Raw genomic sequence first — 14,529 nt, forward strand, 5'->3', positions numbered from 1 at the left:
TGGTTGCTGCAGTCCTAAGAGAAAAAGTGACAAACCGTGCCAACATCCGAGAAAGCAGCAGGCTGGGGACGAGTCCGGGACTCCGTGAATGTGGTCTCCAAGTTTCGCAGGCCCACCACTGGCGTCAGACACAGGTAATTATTCCAATATTCTTTCACACTGGGGCAGTGGGGACGTCGGCGGTAAAACAGCGCTATTTTTAGCGCTGCTTTACCGTCGTTATTGCAGCGGTATTCGGCCGCCAGCGTTGCGGTTTTAACCGAAAAAGGGTTAAAACCGCTCGTATAGCGTGGCTATAGATGCTGTATTGACGCGGTATTGGCGCAGTATAGCCGCGCTGTCCCATGCTCTGAAGAAATCCCTGTGACGGATGAAACGCGTCAGCATGACGCCATCACGCTCCACCTAGCGTCACACACAGACCCACCCATCAGCCCTGGGTATTCCGTCCGCCCTCGTGTGAAGCCTCACAGCATGGAACCAGGAAGTGGACGCTGACCTACGCTGCACTCAGACGGCAAGCTCTAACACGCCTCCGCTCCTCATCATCGCTGCTGGCAAACCGAGCACACGGATCTACGAAGCCCCATCCAGCTGACCCGACCTGGATGCAGCCGCTTCGTACCACCTGAGATGATCCAAGTGGGATTGGAATGATCCACCAGCCTGCTCAACTTCGGTATCCCGGGACTGGTGAGACTGTATCTGTTCATATTCTAATCGTGACTGATGTCACCATAGTTACACAGTTGTCTCCCACCCACTGTCAACTTTATTCACAGTGATTATTACCGATGCAGGCACACCTACATCTTGATCTATGTACCATCCCCACATAGCTGCTCATATACTTCACCAGTCATTGTATGACACTCAGCCGTTAGTGTCTCAATCAGCTATGTCCATGCAATACATCTCAAGGCTCACCTAAGGCCTGGCATTGGCATCCTACAAGGCGGACTTCCCCCCCAATCATACGGCTGCACACACCAATCTCCCAGCCTTGATCCACAACCTTCTGAGATACTTATGAGACGTTTCATGTTTTGCTGTGTATCTTTTCATTCATTAATCCAGCTGGGCGTCCTTGTTGTGTGTGTTTAGTGGTGGCCATCTGTGTGTTGTTCTGTTCCTAGACAACGTTGTCTATTTTATTTTCTTAGTGTCAGGTCTTGGTTCACTTATTGTCATAATTTTTGATTTTGTGTTTGGTGTATATGTGGAATTATTCAACTTAATATTAAAAAATTTTTCATATTTTTGCTAATCTGCTGGTCCTTGTTGATGAATTCTTTTTCCCTGGGTGGAACTGGCACCTGTCCCGTTCCTTTTCCCTGGGTCCCCTTTTTTGTGCGCTGTCCCATTGATTTCAATTGGCAGGAGCGGTGAAGGAGTGGTGAATACACCGCTCCTTCACCGCTCCAAAGTTGCGGCTTGCAGGAGTTTTTTTCTTCTCCTGCCAGCGCACCGCTTCAGTGTGAAAGCCCGACAGCAGCGGCTGTTTCGGGTCGGTTTGCAGGCAGTATTTTTAGCGCAATAACGCCTGCAAACCACCCCAGTGTGAAAGGGCTCTTAGAACACACATTTGTAAAAAATACACAGTGTAATAGTCAATAAAAATTAACAGTTCTACTTTACAAAACTATTTATTTGGCACAGCCACATACAGAAGAGAACATTAACATACATGGAAATATTGTAACATAAAAAACCATCACTGTGTGAAACGACAGGTTGCTTTTCAAAAAAATAAATCAGTTTGGTTTCTATTTTATGTAACTAATAATGTTTATTTTTCATGTGCAGATTCTATGATTGTCGGACGGCAGTCATCAAAAAGCTGAAGAAGCGTCTATGGGGAGAGCATATTAGGGGAAAGCCTGTTGAGTTACGTGAGTGGGAGGTAAAGCTGAAAGATGGCCTTGGCCTTCTGGCAGAGGATGTCCCTGGAGTCAGCAGCAGGGGTCCACATCAAAGAGCTGTTGGTGAGTAAAATGAAATATATCATTATATATTGCTGTTATATGGTTGTTTCAAGCTCACTATTATTTGTTATGACTATGCATGTGAAACTTACGTTTTTCTTTACATACATGTTTTCCAGATCGAGAAACATCATCTGTAGAGCGATCAGCTCCAAGTCCATCCCATCGACATTCTGGTGAGTACCTAACACAAAGACAAAGGATGTATAATTAATGGTAAACTTCTATTTAAAGTGGTGTTCCACCCTAAAAAAAAAAAGTCATGATTGTGCCTAAAAAAAAATAAAAAAAAACCTTTGGATATTTTTTTTTTACTTACCTCTAAATGCCTGTTGCTAGGTGGTCCCTTGTAGTCTGCCTCTTCCAGTGCCTGGGCTGGTGACATCACTTCCCCCTCGGCACAGGAAGGGCTCAGCTCTGCTCCCTCCCTCCAGTCAATCATCTGGGACCCATTACAGGTCCCAGGTGACTGAGCGGCCAATCACGGCGCGCGGCGCCGCTCACGCATGCGCAGTGGGTGCCAGGCAGTGAAGCCACAGCCCAGCGCCCACAGTTGCAATGCCGGCGCCACTGAACGGAGGGGGAGACGAGCGGGGCTTCGATCCCCCGCATCGCTGGACCCTGGGACAGGTAAGTGTCCAATTAAAAGTCAGCAGTTGCAGTATTTGTAGGTGCTGACTTTTAATTTTTTTTTTTGACTGGCCCTCCTCTTTAACATTTAAAGCAGGCATCACTAAATGGCGGACTGTGGGCCAGATGTGGACCAAGTCACTGTGCCACCTGGAACGCCACAATCCAGCCATTTAGGTGACGGTTCTGTCTGCCTCCCTCTGCCGCTGTCACTATCGCAGAAATGCTAAAAATAACTTCACAAGTTAAACAGCAGGTGATTGGTTACTATGCGGCCCTAGCAACCAATCAACTGCTGGTTAACTTCAGCAGCACCTCCTGCTCCCACCCATTATTCAGTGCTGCTGTGTCTCCGGCTCTGTGTGCCCAAATAAGGTAGGATGGGGCAGCGCTGCAGGGGGGATGTGAAAGTGTCAAAGGTGCAGAGGCTGTGTAATGTGATGGGGGCCAAATATGCAGGGGGCTGTGTAATGTGAAGGGGGCCAGAGGTGCCAAGGCTGTGATGTGAAGGAGGGTCGAGTTGCAGGGGGGTTAGGATGCAAAGGGGGAGGGCAGAGGACACAGGTGTACTCAGGTGCTATGAAGGTGGGGGAGAAGATACCATTGTGAAGGGTGTTCAGATCAGAACACTACTGTCATGGGGAAACTAAAACAATCATGGGATTGTGTAATAAAAGAGGGGGGTGTACTATAAAAGGGCACGCTATTCACCAAAATGTTAATTGGTCAATTTGCCAAGAAATATATCATCTCATCTGTTTTAACACATCATCAACTTCAGATTAGATTAGATTTTAACATTTCCAGTGCAAATTAAATCGGTAGTAAACCACGGAAGAAAAAAAAAACACCTGCGAGACAATAGCATAATGTGCTAGTATGCATCGCATACTAGCACATTATAAAATAAACGAGGCCCCAGCAGCCCAACCTGGCCAGCGCTATGACACGTTGCCTCGCCTTCTCTTCCGGGCGTCGACGCTGTGTGTGGCTGGAGGCGCTATGGAGTCCAGTTTCCAGCGAGGTGCTTTGATTTTTCTGAACCGTCCGGCGTCCGCCGGCCCTTCAGAGCGCATGCACCGCCACTGACGTCAGCGGCTGCATCCGAGGTGGATATTTCCTAAACCGTACAGGTTTAGGGGATATTCATATTACCTACAGGTAAGCTTTATTATAGGATTACCTGTAGGTAAAAAAATGACAAAGCGGGGTATGCAATCCACTTTAATTCACCTCAGTGCACTTTTTTACGCTTTGATTATAAAATATGTTGTTGTCTTCCAACATATACCAGGCAAAAATAATAAATAAAGCTGTTGACTTTATCTTGAACATTACCTTGACTCTTGTCTTTTCTTCCGTCTTTAACAGAAAGCGCGATCCGTATCCCGGACTCTCCAGAAGCATCAAGTGGCAGGAAGCAGCGGACCATTACGCCTCAGGGTAAGTAGTGTACATAATCTGGAAAGAAACAGGACACACCATCATCATCATTCATCCATGTCCATGATATTATATACACACAGGCATTATCATCTAATACACATTATTATTATTAAGGTCCATTTTCAAATTCATACACACATGACACCTCATACCTTCAGAACACGACTGTGAAGGGGAAACTGTGAAGTGAAGGGGGGGAACTGAGGATACTGAAGTAAGCATGGGATTGTGTAATAAAAGAGGGGGGTATAGTATATGTAAAAGGATATTCACAAAAGTGTTCATTGTTCAATTTGGCAAAAAATATAACATCTGTTTTAACACATCAGCAACTTTAGATTTGATTTTACAGTTCCAGTGCAAATTAAAGCGGCTTTAAACCACAGAAGAAAAAAAAAAGAAACTTGCAAGACAATGGCATAATGTGCTAGTATGCATCGCATAATAATAGCACATTATGAATTTCTATGAAATACCTTAGAACGAGGCCCCTGCAGGCCGACCCGGTCAGCGCTGAGCGGGCTGACACGTTGCCTCACCGTCTCTTCCGCGGTCGTGGGCTCCGGCGCTTCTGAGTGGCCGGAGCTGCAATGAGGTCTCTCCCACGCATGTGCGTGGGAGTCCTTTTACTGGTGAAGAGGTTTGATTTTTCTGCAGGGTCCAGCGGACCTTCAGAGCACATGCACCACCGCTGGCCTCAGCGGCTGCATCTGAGGAGGATATCTCTTAAATAATATTCATTTTACGTACCGGTAAGCCTTATCACCTGTAGTGTTAAAATGACAAAGTAGGGTACACAATCCACTTTAATTCACCTCAGTGCACTTTTTTGTGAGTACAGACAGAGTATTAGCTCGAAGCCCAAACATAAAAAAAACAACGTAGTGCTAGCATGATTAGGAGCACAGGGAAGCCGGGCAAGTCGGGATAAAAACATGTTGTCAGAGAACATGGAGGTGCAGGGGATTGGGCAGACAGCGTGGAGGAGGGACTGCAAAAAGCCAGGAGTGTGGGGGAGACAAGGTGAAACCAGACATCCTAGGAGTACACAAGGAGGAGAAGCATTCCTGCCCGCCCTCCCTCCCTACATCGGCTTGGTTCCTTCTATGCTTACTTTTTTGATGTATTGGTTGTTTTTGTTTATTTTACAGGGTACGTTCGGTTGGGTCTTTGGAGGTATTTTAAAATAACTTGCTGTGATCAGATGATTGGGACCCATCTAAGGTATGGGGGTCCCCCCGGTGGAATGCCAGTTATGGTGGATTAACTGGTAGTTACAATGGTGTATCTGCAGAATGTGGTTCATCTCCGAGTCGGTGCAGAGCGGTAGGGAGGGACCATGGAAGTAGTTTACACAGATACAAGGGAAACATTTTTGATACTTTGCCTCCAAAGGATCGTCAACCAAAAGAAAACAGACATTTTACTTCGATCTTTGTGTCAGTATATTTTTGGGCAATTACAGTTTGGCCAATAAGTTAGGAATACAGTAATTTATGACACAAGGAGTCAGGATACATCTGGGGTAACTTTTATTTATAATGCTTTGATGTTGTAGTACAACTTATAACAGGCAAAAATAAATAGCGCTGTTGACTTAACTTTATCTGGAACATTACCTTGACTCTTTTCTTCCATCTTTAACAGAAAGCCCCAGCCGTATCCCTCCAGCGTCATCTGGCAGAAAACAGCGGCCCAATACTCCTCAGGGTAAGTACACAAGCTGCCAATATAAAGAAACAGGACCCACCATAATCAACAGTCATTATTATCCCCTTCCCGCCGAGCGTACGCAGATGTGCAGCCTAGACTTTCAGGGGTTATACCGGGAAGATGCCCGCAGCTGCAGGCATCATCCCGGTACTGTTGTTTAGAGCGGGCGATCGGCTTTCCAAGTATAACAACCGATGCGGCTAAAAGCTGCTCGGCTGTTATACCGGAGGAGCGAGAGGGGACTCCCCCCCCACCCCCCCTCCCGCCGCCTCCTGCTGCTCTTACCAGGCCTCCCGATCCACCGGAAGGCCGATGACCAATCCGCCATCTCAGCTACTGCCGGCTGCTGACAGTCTGGAACGAAGCTGAGAGCGGCTTCGTTCCATTCTTCTAATTGTAAATGCGGAAGCGACGTCATGACCTCACTTCCCGTCTACTCGGTTGCCAGTGGCGCCTGTTTTAAAAAAAATATACAGTATTCAGAATTGCCCAAAATGGCGATCTGAATACTGTGAAGTGCAAAGGAGGGATCGGGGGTCTTTTAGACCCCCGATCCCTCCATAAAGAGTACCTGTCACCACCTATGACTGTCACAAGGGATGTTTACATCCCTTGTGACAGCAATAAAAGTCATCCAAAAATGTAAAGCGCCCCTGTCCCCGCGAGCTCGCTCACTAAAAAACGCATACGGAAGTTGCGCCCGCACATGTTAATGGTGGTTAAATCGCACATGTGAGGTATCGCCGCGATCGTCACAGCGAGATAAATAACTCTAGCATCAGGCCTCCTCTGTAACTCTAACCTGGTAACCATAAAAAAAAATAAAAGAGTCGCCTATAGAGATTTTTAGGTACCGTAGTTTGTCACCATTCCACGAGTGCGTGCAATTAAAAAGCGTGACATGTTTGGTATTTATTTACTCGGCATAACATCATCTTTCACATTATACCAAAAAATTGGGCTAACTTTACTGTTTTTTTCTTTTTTAAATTCATGAAAGTGTCCCTTTTACCAAAAAAATGTTGTGTTAAACACCGCTGCACAAATACGGTGTGATAAAAAATATTGCAACAATCACCATTTTATCCTCTAGATTCTCTGCAAAAAAATATATATAATGTTTGGGGGCTCTAAGTAATTTTATAGCAAAAAAATACGGATTTTAACTTGTAAACACCAAATGTCAAAAATAGGCTTAGTCATGAAAGGGTTAACATATAAAAGATATTACCATTCATTTTCATACACACAACTCATACTTCAATCACTTCACCATGAAATCATACAGTGAAGTGTTGTGTTTTAAAGTAGTAAACAATGAAGTGGATTTACACAAAATTACAGTGCAAAATGTGGTGCAGCTCTGTAGAGAAATCAATCAGCTTCCAGATTTTTTTGGGAAAGCCTAATTAAACAAGCTAAAGTTAGAAGCTGATTGGTTTCTGCATAGCTTCACCAGAGTTAGCACCGTGTCCAGTGTTAGTAAATCAACCCTAATGTTTGTATGTGTAACCTAGAATTGTTTATGAATGCTATCGTCAACATTTGCTATCTCTTCTATTTTAGATCAACAAGACCAGCCAGAGGGGAGAGCGCAGTGCAGCCCGCACTCGCCTGTCCTTATTTTGGAGGGTATAGAGCTGCAGAATGAGCCAGAATTGAGACCTGCTATGTCACAGACTCCTGCCTTCTCCCCATGGCCAGAGGAGGAGGTCAGGGGCCAAAGTTCAGGCATGCTGCTGCCACCATGTACTGCTGCTCCCAGTGTGCATGTACTGCAGTCGCCACCTCCTGTCCGGGTGCCAACTGCACCGGGCTTAACTGCACAAATTGAGAGGCTCCTTAGTGAAGTGAGGAGATTGACAACTGAAAATCGAAGGCAGTCACGGGACATGAGAAGGCTTACCCGGACCATACATCTCATAGGCAGACAGCAAATGGACCATTTTGAATTGTTGTTGAGCCGGGTAAACCAACAGCACAACCAGGCAATGGAGCATTTGAGACTCTCATTGATAGAAGCAATTTCCAGGCACAATGCTCCATTGCCTGGGAGCTCGTCTGTTAGTACAGAAAGCAGCAGAGAACCCTCTCCTTCTGAAAACTGAGGGTTAGTTCTTCCTCTGCCCCAGGACCCAAAGCAGCTCAGTTCACCGTTTTGTTTAGAGTTGTATATATATATATATGTATACGTGTTAACATACATGTTATTTTTCTACGTTTGTTTGTGCAAATAAATGCAAATAATTTTCGCCAAATAAAAGCATACTTTAGTGCCTTTATTTTGATTATTATGTGATATTTTACAGTTTATTACATATCTGGTTGCTTATTGCTTGATAATAACACACATGCTATCACACATGGTAATCATCAACTTAAAAAGAACATCTTTGCCAGTTGTCACCAACAACTTCATTTAGATTTAGCTAGGTATTATACTGGCTTGCTGACCTTACTATTCTCTTTTTATTTCCGCATCATTATATGTTCTAGTTCAAAGTTGCAGTAACAGAAATGGAAAAAGTATTAGTAATGAATACTAATACTATTTCCATTTCTGTTACAGAAAGTTTGGACTACAACATATAATGATCTGGAAAAGTGTATAAGTGTTCAGTATACAGCTTTCTTGATTTTATGTTTGAAATGAACATGCATGCATCACTTGAGATTCCCTCTATGTAGGGATGCACTGATACTGATATTGGATACGAGCAATTTTTAATCTGTATTCGTCAATACCAAATGACTGCCAATCAAGAATCTGGGAGGCCTGGCTTCCTGATAGGCTGTGAAGCTGGCGTCCCACTCTCTAACAGTACCTGGATGCACCTGAATGGTCTTTGGTATTGAAGACGAGTACAGAGAAATAATTACTAGTATCCAATACTGCTATTGTGCATCCCTACATACATGTTTGCCGTTATTTTTACATCCTAAAAGATGTGTATGGTTAATGCGTACCTGTGAAGTCTTCAACTTGTATGTGTCTGTCATGATGAAGTCTCATCCACTCATTCCAGTGGTTCTTACACTACATTGGCAAATAAAACAAGAGTTACATAAATGAATGGAAATCAATGATGGATGGGGGAGTATGTGGGCAGTTGAGCAACTCACCTATTTCTGACTCACGGCAACGCGATAACAGTCTTTCCTTCCTTGTTGTGGATGATGACTTTCCAGAGTGCCAACTTACAAGTGCCATGTTGCCAACAATGTGGCCTGGAAATTGCATGAATATCTTGGTGAACTGGATATATTAGCAGCAAAAAACTCTTTGCCACGATGTAGGTGCCATTAGAGGGTTGAACAAAAAAACATTTTGGTGGTGGGGGTATAGGAGACTCGTAGTACCATTGTAGGCCTTCATTTTCATGTGTCTGTATGTATATTAGCATAGCAGCAGACTCCGTATCACCACTATTTCCACCACCAGTACTACAAGTATAGGAGTAAGCAAGCAACAGCCAGGTTGGCAAGCTGCATAACACAACAACCAAAACTACAACATTTTTAACTTAATAAATACAAATCCAGCAGCTTGAGCCAGTTTTGACACCTGTCAAGGTAGTGAAACCCCGACAGAAGGCAATCCTCCAAGGTGCTGTTTGCACTCATGCATGGTCTGTGCTTTCCTGCTATATTGCATGACCATGTGCACAGTCGCACTGCCAAACGGTTTGCCTTTCCCCTTCATGGTGTTGCTTATACCAAACTTAAAGGGAATGCATTTGTGTTCCAGTGTCCTAAGTATTGGAGATTTGAGAAGAAGGCAGGGGGAGTGGAAACAACAGAAGTTAGGAGGACTTTCAGCAGGTAAGTTTCACGAACTGAATGTTTTAAAGTTTTAATTTATATGTACAAAAGATACAGCTGTCCCATTTATTTTTTATGATACTAAATGACACAGTTGTCTCAAAAGGACAACTATTTAAGTTAGACTACCAGATCAGTAGCTAACCTTGGACAGGAAAATGGCAGGGCAGGGCAGGAGGTATGAGGTGGGACTTAGTAGGGGATCATTCCATGCCAAATCATCACAAACCAAATGGAACTTTGTTTTCAACCTGACCATCTCAGTTGTTCATTATATTTGATAGGATGGTATAGGGTCAGACATGGAGTAACTAACTACCATATTTAAGCCCTCACATAAATGGTCAGGATGGGATATCTGATGATTTCTGGCATGGAATGAGGACCTTAGGGGAGACGTGGGACTCGGTCAGGTGGAGAATTCGAAATTATGTTAACATGGATGAGTATAATTTTTTTATTCAGCATCAAACTCAAGAGCAGGGTAACCAAGCTTTGGCAGGTTGACTTTTAAAAAAGTCATTTGCTCTAAGAGCTGGGGGAGCAATTGTGAGCGCTGAGGGCATAAAATATTTCCTGTTACAGAAAACACCCGCTCACTCTGGACCGTGGTTGAGGGACAGGAAAGAAGCTCCTGGGCTACTGAGGACAAAGCAGGCCACACACCCTTCTTCTCATCCCAAAAACTTAAGGGATCTGTACTGGGGGGCAAAGGAGGTTCTGCTAGGTAAGCCCTAACTATGTCACCAGCACTTTTTTTTTTTCTAGGGGGCTGTTTAGTGGGTCCCACAAAACTGTCAAGTGCCTCAGCCCAAAAGGCTGATGCTCTGGAGGAGTGAGCACTGGCAGCAGTGCTGCTAGTGTTAGCTAACAGAGTATCATCAGACATCTCCAGCTCATCTTCTTCTCCCTCCTCTAACTGTATTCCCATTTGCCTTTCCCTCTCACGTACCCTCTCTATCAATATATCCCGCCAGGTGGTGAGAGTATTTTTCCTGAGTGCTATTTTGCCTTTTATTCTGGGGTCACAAATTGTGGCTAACATGAACTCGGGGCGAGGGTCGATGAGCTCTTTTATGCGCCAACTGAGTTGCTCCTTCAGTCTCCTCAGAAGGGCATCAACTTCTGCAAGTATTTTGCCACCAGGCCATCTTTCCCTATTGGAAAGGAAGGAATCTATTTTATTAGAAAGGTGTGCAAAGAGGGGAACCACTTCTGCCAGGCTAGCACTCTCTTTGCTTAAATTGGCCAGTGACATCCTCAAAAGGCCTGAGCACTGTGACAACTTGGTCAATCATGACCCAGTCCTCCCTGCCTAGTGGTCTGGCAATACCAATAAAATGTTCACATGACATTGCATGAATTGCCCTCTGTTGCTCGAGTATACGCTCTAGCATATGTAAGGTGGAGTTCCACCTCGTTCCAACATCCTGTTTGAGGCAGTGCTCCACGAGGCCTGCTTTTCTCTGTTCCTGCCTGAGAAGGTGGCTATCCTTCACACTACGGTGGAAGTGACCAGCAATTTTCCGGCACGACTCTAAAAGTGCTGCTAACCTTCCACTGTTAGTATTATCATCAAGAGCACACCTAACAACTAGATGCAGGATGTGTGCACAGCAGCGCACACCAATGAACCTTCCATCATGGATAGCCTTTGTCATGTTAGCTCCACCATCACTGACAACAAATCCCATTTTGACGTTCGTGCCTGCCTGTTCCCCTAGCCACTTCCCTATCATTTTCTGAAGTGCATTTAGAATATTGTGTGATGTGGGCTGCTGATCCATCACCTCAGCATGGAGGAGGAAGGAGTGCAATCCTGTCTTGTGCACTGTGGCAGTGGCCACAGCGCTTGAGGTTTTTCTTGACCTTGGGGTTTTTTTTGGTGTTGGTTGTACATCTTGCGACACTTTGGGCTGCCACCAATGGACAGTCAAGGACAGGAAGGCATGCTGGCCACTTGTAGCACTCCATAAATCAGTTGTAAAGTGAACTGATTGGCCAGCAGCCTTCCCCAGCAAATCCTTCAAAACCCCAACACATGACCGGTACAGTGAGGGCACTACCATTCTACTGAATGTGGTGCGTGAAGGGACCTGATATTGTGGTGCCACAGCCTGCATTAGCTGCTTGAAGGGCTCCCCTTCCACAAAATTGAAAGAAGCCCCCCCAACAGCTATAAGTTGTCCGATGAGGCGCGTAATTTTACGGGATTGCTGTTTTGACATACCCCGGTAATGTACCCCTCCAAAATGTTCTATAGTGGGCTGTATGGATGTCTTTACCATTTTAGTATGATGACCTGCAGCTGCAGAAGTAGCTGTGACTTTGACACTGCTGCTGGTAATGGTGGTGGTAGATGGGGGAGCCACACCCATTTCTTCCCTCAACACCACTGGCCTGTGGTGGGTAAGCATGTGTTGCTTCATCCCAGCGTTCGTGAGATGACCCAACAGTCTCCCACGGCTTACTTCTCTGCCGCATAGTTTACATGCAGCTGTGCGGCCATCACCAACTGTCACGAAATGCTCCCAAATTTTTGAACGACGGGTGCTGCCACTGTGTGGTGAAGATTTTTTTGAGAGCGTTTCCTCTTCAGCTGCAGATGCTGAAGCAAGTTGCTTAATTTGGGTTGTAGCCTGGCCTGTGCACTCTGCTATGCTGCTGTGTTTTTGAGATAAAACGGGAGGTGGCCTCATGTCAGGGATAGTAAAGGAGGTTACTTGACCAACAGTTTTGCTGGCAGCTCTAATGTTAATGGGAGACTCAACCGGAACAGGAGAGACAGGTGCCACCGGTGCTGTTCTTTCAGGGGAATACAACAGTGGGGAATCACATTTAATATGGGAAGAATATTCTATCTCATCAATATTTGGTTCCTGATCGAGATTAAAAGGTAGGGTATAATCTGAATCTTCCACGTTTATGAAGGAGGATTTATCACCATCAGATGTTGGGGGGTCCTGCTGAATTCCCGTTTCTCTCGGATAGCTAATGGGAAATGTGCCTAAAAAATCGCCCTCATTACTTGTATGACCTGCAGATGTCATTTTTTCAGTGGTGATGGTGGTGCCAATGTGAGTGGTGGTGGTGGAACTATGAGCACGCAAAATGTCTTGCTCATATTCTATTATTTCACGTTTAGACTGCTTAAATGGATCAGAATGAAAAGTATGTGTTGGTGGTACTGACAGGCCTTTCCTGTAAAAAATACTTGGTGTCACCACATTTCCCAAAGTGCCCATAGCGGAGGTGGTAGTGACACAACTGGCACTAGTAATTGTGCAGGTTGTTTTTTGGGGAAGATCCTGAAAAAGGCGACGACATGCAATAGATGTAGATGATGACTGCTTCCTGGTCTCAGAGCAGGACCTCTTAGCCCTGCTAGTTGGGGATTTTGAACCTACAGTTTCCCTCTCTGACCTTTTCTGTTTGGAGGGTGGCCTTAGCACAGCACTACTGCTAGTCATAGTATGAGAGTTTGGCCTTTTGCAGCTGCTAGCTCTGCCTGAAAGCTGTGGATGAGGCACTGAAGCAGGACAGGAAAGCTGCTCCTGCTGCTTCATTTGCCTCCCCTTTGAAAAGTCACAACTGTGAGACCTAACAACACGACTACTGGAACTTTGTGTAGTACTGGTGGTGGAAGTACAACTGTCTGGGCCTGGCAATACAGATGCTGACATACATGACACAGAAAATGGTGGTACAAGGTACTCACAGGTGCTGGTAGTGGTTGTTGTTGCTGTGTCACTGCTGCGGCTGGTAACAGGAGGTGGAACCTCATGTTGAGAGCTTGAATCCATCTTGACAAAAGACTGGACTCTCTTCTGCTGCTTCTCAAATGTCTCCCCTCCTCTGCTCAATCTCCCTTTCTCACTCAGTTACCACCAGGCAGGCATGTGCAGTAAAGTTTTACCCCTAATCCAACCTCCAGCACAAAAGAAAGCAGCTGATTGGACTGTAAATTACTCCATGCCAGTAATCCAGCCCCCAAGGAATCAAGTGATTGGCTTAAAGAACTGTATCCGGAATAACGAATGAATTCACACTGAAATTGAAATTCGTATGAATTGTGCAACTCTCGGACATTCGGATGCATTCGTAATTATTCGAATTCGTCTGTATTTTGCAACTTGCGGATGCATTCGTAAGCATTCGACTTCGTCTGTATTTGCAACTTTTGGACATTCGAGTGCATTCGAATTTTCGTTCAAAGCGATTACGAATGCATTAGGCCGCGTTAAAGCATTAACGAATTATGCCGAAAACAACGACTATTTATGGTAGAATTTAGTTCGGATTCGGTTTTATTCGTAATTGCTTTGTTCAGATATTCGAATGCTTCCGAATGTCCGAAATTTGTTATATTCGGACGAATTTTGATTCGTTACGAAACGAATTGCACAAGCCTACTAAACATAGAACAAGAATCTACTAAAAATTCTGACTTATATACACTAGTAATAGCCACAGCCATTCTCCCTAAAGTAATCACTCCAAATCTACTGACTATTAAAACTACATTATTGGAAACACATACTTTCTAAAACTAGACATATTAAAAAAAAATCTAAGATATGCCTCCCTACAGAAATTATTAACTATTGCAGAATCCGCTTTTCAGTAGATGAATGGATCAAACAGGGAATCAGATTATATAAAAATCTACCCTTCAACCTTATGGAAGCTATTAGGAGGAAGCTTGGAAAGCGTAAATGTTTAAAAGATTCAATCATGATGATGTGATAGATATTCCCATATTATCGATGGAAATTTTGTCTTATCATGAGGACCATACAAAGAAAGGCATTTCCTTTTTCTATGGGATACTCTCCTCCCATCCAGATAATAAAAATGCTCACATGTTAAAATGGGAAAGAGATTTAGGTCAAAACTTCTCATGGGACCAGTGGAGAAAATCATTCCAAATAAT

At 44.5% G+C, this 14,529-nt stretch overlaps 1 protein-coding gene and 1 long non-coding RNA gene across 2 annotated transcripts in view; both read right to left on the minus strand.

The window, feature by feature from the left end:
* The window catches only part of LOC141122060 (uncharacterized), a 396,180-nt gene that overhangs the window by 123,548 nt on the left and 258,103 nt on the right, over window positions 1–14,529 (minus strand). The gene's annotated exons all lie outside the window — the stretch shown is intronic.
* Window positions 1,658–5,789, minus strand: LOC141122049 (uncharacterized). The gene is made up of 3 exons (XR_012240616.1): window positions 5,681–5,789; window positions 2,078–2,169; window positions 1,658–1,979 (listed from the first exon to the last, which is right to left on the minus strand). It is a non-coding gene; the product is annotated as an uncharacterized lncRNA (long non-coding RNA).

Source organism: Aquarana catesbeiana, unplaced genomic scaffold, assembly GCF_042186555.1.
Source record: "Aquarana catesbeiana isolate 2022-GZ unplaced genomic scaffold, ASM4218655v1 unanchor237, whole genome shotgun sequence".
In the NCBI taxonomy this organism is placed as follows: Eukaryota; Metazoa; Chordata; class Amphibia; order Anura; family Ranidae; genus Aquarana; species Aquarana catesbeiana.